This window comes from Alosa pseudoharengus, unplaced genomic scaffold (genome assembly GCF_046254945.1).
Source record: "Alosa pseudoharengus isolate Yale_2024_CS ecotype anadromous, Long Island Sound unplaced genomic scaffold, YU_APseudo_1.1 YU_APseudo_1.1_scf_2, whole genome shotgun sequence".
Taxonomy (NCBI): Eukaryota; Metazoa; Chordata; class Actinopteri; order Clupeiformes; family Clupeidae; genus Alosa; species Alosa pseudoharengus.
The window spans coordinates 476319-482318 of NW_027468663.1; the positions used below are offsets into that span (position 1 = coordinate 476319).

Here is a 6000-nt window from a genome sequence, read left to right on the forward strand (position 1 = left end):
TCCAATCAAATCCAATCCAGTCCAATCCAGTCCAGTCCAGTCCAATCCAATCCAATCCAATCCAATCCAGTCCAGTACAATCCAATCCAGTCCAGTCCAGTCCAATTCAATCCAATCCAATCAACAATCACATGATGTAGTCTCATATCTCAGCCATCCCAATCCAGTCCAATCAAATCCAATCCAGTCCAATCCAATCCAGTCCAATTAAATCCAATCCAATCACATGAAGTAGGCTCATGTCTCTGCAATCCCAATCCCAATACAGTCCAGTCCTATCCAATCTAGTCCAGTCCAATCCAGTCCAGTCCAGTCCAGTCCAGTCCAGTCCAATCCAGTCCAGTCCAGTCCAGTCCAGTCCAGTACAGTCCAATCCAGTCCAGTCCAATTCAATCCAATCAACAATCACATGAAATAGGCTCATATCTCTGCAATCCCAGTCCAATCAAATCCAATCCAGTCCAATCCAATCTAATTCAGTCCAGTCCAGTCCAGTCCAATTCAATCCAATCCAATCAACAATCACTTGAAGTAGGCTCATATTTTAGCAATCCCAATCCAATCCAGTCCATTCCAATCCAATCCAGTCTTGTCCAATTCAGTCCAATCCCAATCAACAATCACTTGAAGTAGGCTCATATCTCAGCAATCCCAATCCAATCCAGTCCATTCCAATCCAATCCAGTCCTGTCCAATTCAGTCCAATCCCAATCCAATTCAATCCAGTCCAGTCCAGTCCAATTCAATCCAATCCAATCTAATCCAGTCCAATTCAATCCAGTCCAGTCCAGTCCAGTCCAGTCAAGTCCAGTTTAGTCTAGTCTAGTCCAGTCCAATCCCAACTTCTGCTTATTTGCTTGGCCCCCACATTGCTGCTTGCAGCTATATTTATTATTATTATTATTATTATAACGAAACACTCATTTGCCATTGAACCGTACAGTAAAAAGTTGAGAAATTTGGCACATTGATTCGGTTCAGTCATATCTTTAATTTATCAAAGTTTCAAGTCTGCACTTTGAGTGTTCTAGCGCCACCAATGTTTCAAATTTTGAATTGCATCTATGCATTTACCGTACATCATATTTTGAACATTAAGGTATATTTGGAATCCTTGGATGAGACCGAACTCAACGCAGATGTGAATTTATGAGGTAAACGTAATTGATCAGGCTGCCATATTGGGATGCGCAGCGTATGAGGTTGGAGAAAAACATGAGTTGGAGAAAAACATTAAATATTTAAATATCGCAAGTTATATCGTTATCGCAGTACTCAATAATGTTATCGCATACCGCATGTTTTCCTAATATCATGCAGCCCTAATTTCAAGTTTGGCAATGCAGAATCTGGTGTTGAACCTAGGTTTGGTAGCTACAGCCAGAAAGACTTTGGAGAAAATCTATCACAACAGCTGGCAGGCATTTCCGTCAAAATTTCAGCCTCGCCTTCAGCTGCTCCAACTACTACTTTGTTGTCTTTTCATCAAGTACATATTCCTGTACAGTAGGAGCCAAAGAAAAATTGTTGGCTTTGTTATAAAAACAATACATAATAACACTAAAGTAGCTTGTATGGCCTGGAGTTTAGCGGTAGGTGACTTTGTTTTTTTGGTAAACAAAATTGCTGTCAGATTTGGCATTCTACAGAAGGGGATGCGTTTCGAGTCATAGGTCTTCTGTGTTGAACCTTCAGGTTCCCCACCCCACCTTTCCCTATCCTCCTCTGTGTGTGTGTGTGTGTGTGTGTGTGTGTGTGTGTGTGTGTGTGTGTGTGTGTGTGTGTGTGTGTGTGTGTGTGTGCGCGTTTGTGTGTATATGTGGCAGGCTTGTTCTATGTAATCCACTTTCAAATGTTTAGAACACATTGATTTTTGAGTGTTGTTGAAGTTGATCATATTCCTAGCTTTTCATAAATAATACATTTTATAGATGTATATCATTTTCATATTACACTAATTTATATAAGGAAGTTGTATCTGTTGAATCAAATGTATTTTATGTCTCTATTCAGAATTGATCTTCAATAAATATACAGTATACTTACTTCCTGTATTACTGGTAAGGTTCATGTTTTTCTTTTATATATCATTATTATTGACTGTAGCATTTGCTTATATACAAACAAATGGTTTATTCTTATGGACCAAATAAATCTAAACCATTGTGTCTGACTTCATTATTAGTTTTTATGCATAATTTTATGTTTTTGGTGAGAAAGAGAATGTGAATTCTGTCAACATTCTAAATCCCGTTTCCTGCATTTTTTTACACTGATCACTAAATTTATCATAACTTTTGAAAGGTTAATGATATTCCAATTCAGTCTTTTTTGTTAAATAACCCACAACTTACTGAACATGTCATACACTCTATATTTTTCTCTATCTCGTATAGAAATATGATGAAAATTAATTTTTATGTGAATGAAATTCAATTTTAACAAATTTCGGTATACATTTGGAGAGGATTTTCAAAGACTGTTCATTACTGTATCAACATTACCATATGTATTTTACATCATTTGATAGAACTGATCCTTCTGATTACATGTATATGTATATCCTATTGATGGTATGTATTATACTCAAGTAATAAGGTTTTTTGTGTAAGGTCATCATCCAGCACCAAAAATGGAATGTTCGGCACGGGCACGAAAGGATTAATACGTTGGGAGGTCCTTAGGCTGACACATATCAACTTTTGACATTAACATAATTGATTGGACCGCCATATTGGATTTCATCAAAAACACTTAAAAGTTTTCACAGGTCACAAATTTCATCCAATTTTCATGAAACTTGGCACAGATGATCTTCAGACCATGTCTCATAAATGCATTGCCTTTGAGACCCATACTCAAAACTGGTCACCAGTCACGACCAATCAAAATTGGCGGCAAAGCCGCCAAACAGGAAGTGAACTCATATCTTGGCAAAGCTTTCACGTATCAAAATCAAACTCACTACATTGGCTCAGGACTCAATTAGGAGGAGGCTCAATAAATTTGATGACTTTTGACCTACAGGTGGCGCTATAATTAACAAAACTACGATTTGGCCTCTATGGGGTGATGTGTTTGAAATTAAAACATATTAGTGATCTCTGTTAATACTTTGGGAGGCCCTTAGGCTGACCAATATCAACTTTTGACATTAACATAATTGATTGGACCGCCATATTGGATTTCATCAAAAACACTTAAAACTTAAAACTTAATAATCACAGGAAGTAGGCTCATATCTCAGCAACACTTTCACAAAACCAAACTTGGTAAATGGACTTGGGACCCCATCCTGAGGACACACAATACATTTGGTGTACTTTGACCACTTTCCACCCTGAACATGGGCAAAATGCACCATTGACATCAATATGTTTTGTATAGAGCTACCACAGGTTACTCTATACAACCACAGGTGGCAGTGTGGTGACTCTATATAAAACATATTGATGTCAATGGGGCATTTTGCCCATGTTCAGGGTGGAAAATAAAAAAGAAAGATTTGCATAAGACAAGTCAAATTGGTGTTTTCAAAAAGAAGGGATCATGGAGAAGAAGAAAAAACATATTTAAAAAATCTTTGTATATTCCCACAAGGTGTTTGGGTGCTCTGAAAATTATAACCAAAATGATTTTTCAGACTTGTGAGCTCTGCTGTTCAGACCCTGAAGGGATTTATTTTCTGTGCATTGCTTTTTGTGAGAGTGTTTCTACTTATCTCAGTAAGGAAAATAAATCAAGAGCCTATGTTGAGTACAAATATGTCTTCTGAAGGCTTAAACAGAGCCCAGCCAAAAACTCCAATAAAATTTGTATCAACTTTGAGGGACAGCTATGACCATGCAGGATTATCCAGACCAAACGTGACGATTTTGCTACATACTATTCCTATTTATGTACCACCATGCAAAATTTGAGCCTCCTACATGGTTTAGTTCTTGCGCTGTGGGCTTGTGAACTTGACAAAAAAAAAGAGGCTGGACAAAATCGACACCGCCCTCCCCCTGTAAAACTGGCTGTATCTTGGAAAGTATTTATCTTACATAAGAGTAATTTTACAGTGTGTCTCCTGGGTAACATAGGTACACCTGGTAATTTTTTCAGAATTTTTTGAGACCTAAGTGCGTGGGCCCTGGTTGAACTGACGTGGAATGACCCAAAACCTAAGTGTTCCCTTAATTTTTTTGAGCAGTATACTGTACATGAACTAGGACATTGCATGTGGGTGACCAGTTTCCTATACTGATAATCACTTCATTCACAAGAATACTGGAGACATGGCCATCAGAACAAGATATGTAGAAACATTTAAGTGCCTGAAATAATCAACGTCATGGCTTAGTTAAGGAAAAGTGATCATTACACATTTTTAATTAAAAATTAGCTGGCACTTTGAGCACATTACAGTCCACTATTACATAAATGTTACTGGGGTGAATGAACATTACATCAAGAGAGAACAGAGTAACTGATTTAAAATACAATTTCTGTACTATTTAAGTACTTGTGAGTCCAGTCAATAACAATATCAAACACAAATGAGAGAGAATAAGAATACAGCTAGTAAACATTGGTCGTATTATGTTATCCAATTGCGTGCAGTGAGATTTTCAAATGCACGCTTGGTGCCGCCCCTCGAGTTGGGTCATTACTTTATTTGGGGCCAGACCCTTAATCTTTATAGATTACCAGGGTCTGGAATCTCCAAACTATGAAAAACTATCGAAGGAACGCAGAACACGATCCCCCTCAGATGGACCACCGAGGAAAAGACTTTTAATAAAGTTGGGGGGATTTGGATCTAATTATTAATAATACATTTGATTTGTTATAGCGCCTTTCAAAGCACCCAAGGTTGCTTTAGAGAGTATCACAGTCAAAAGAATAATCAGTCCATCTTGAAATCTAGATTCAGCCCTGCATTTTGTGTTGTGCGTGGACCATCTTCCCTAATGTCCCATATCAGATAATTGCATGTTATTGGTCTGGCGATTTTCGACCGGGTGGAAATCTGTTTGACGGATCTGCCAGAAAATTCAAACGAGCTCTCAGATAGTTCGGGTCTTACAGATTTCTGACCAAATAGCTCACAGTGCGCTACTTTGCAGGTGTCGATATAATTTAAAAGTAGCTGATAGGCGAGATCTGCACGCATGCATTTGGCAAGACCTAGTCGAACATCACATTTGATCGACTACTGTAATTCCTGACCGAGGATGATACCGAACGTTAACGTTAACTTATTGCTTCATTCGGCTTCCCTAACTGTTCATTGTCATAAGCTGCAAACGTTAGCTGCTAGCTAACGTTTCACACATGACCGATGTATTGCCGAGCGATCATGTGTTAGTTCAGCTACATTACTGATGGGATACCACTTACCTTTCTCCAGCGAAAATGCGAACATCACCAACTGTGCCAAATTAATTTGTAAAGATCCAGCGCCTCTTCCATCTAAACCAACGCCGCCATGTTTGCCTATCGTGATGATTTCTGGGAGTGGGCGGCGATTTGGTTGTAGCAGAGAATGTCTAATAAGGGGAGAACCTTCACTCTCGGAACTCTTCCGGTGTGGTACTGCATCTAGGGGCGCTCACGGGCGAGTCCAGAATGAATGGAGGTCTATGGAGCTGTACCCCTCAAAATCCACTTTTCTCGGGATATAATTTTTTTTCAAGTAATTTGAATATTGTATTCGAAAGGGGAGGCAAAGACAATACACTTGGTTGAGTATTATATTTTTTAAAGTCACTTAATTGTTCTAAAAAGTCTTTCAAACGTGCCAATGACGTCATTCATTTGCAGGATCATAGCATAGCATAGCATCAATGCTAGCGTTTTATGGGCAACAACGACCCAACCTGTAAGAAAACGAAAGGACATGACTCCCGGATTATTTCACTTTTGATTGAAAATCCATATCCATTTTGCGAAAAATAAAATAAAATCTGAGGGTTTCAGTTGTTAAATACAATACAATACAAAAACAACAAATGT

The 6000-nt window shown here is 38.4% G+C and overlaps 1 protein-coding gene across 1 annotated transcript in view; it reads right to left on the reverse strand.

Moving 5' to 3' along the window:
* The window catches only part of LOC143133612 (uncharacterized), a 44642-nt gene extending 39136 nt beyond the window's left edge, over window positions 1-5506 (reverse strand). The window contains exon 1 of the mRNA XM_076293359.1: window positions 5386-5506. The gene's annotated coding sequence lies outside the window, so the exon portion shown is untranslated. The remainder of the gene's footprint in view (window positions 1-5385) is intronic.
* Between the last annotated feature and the right edge of the window lie 494 nt (window positions 5507-6000).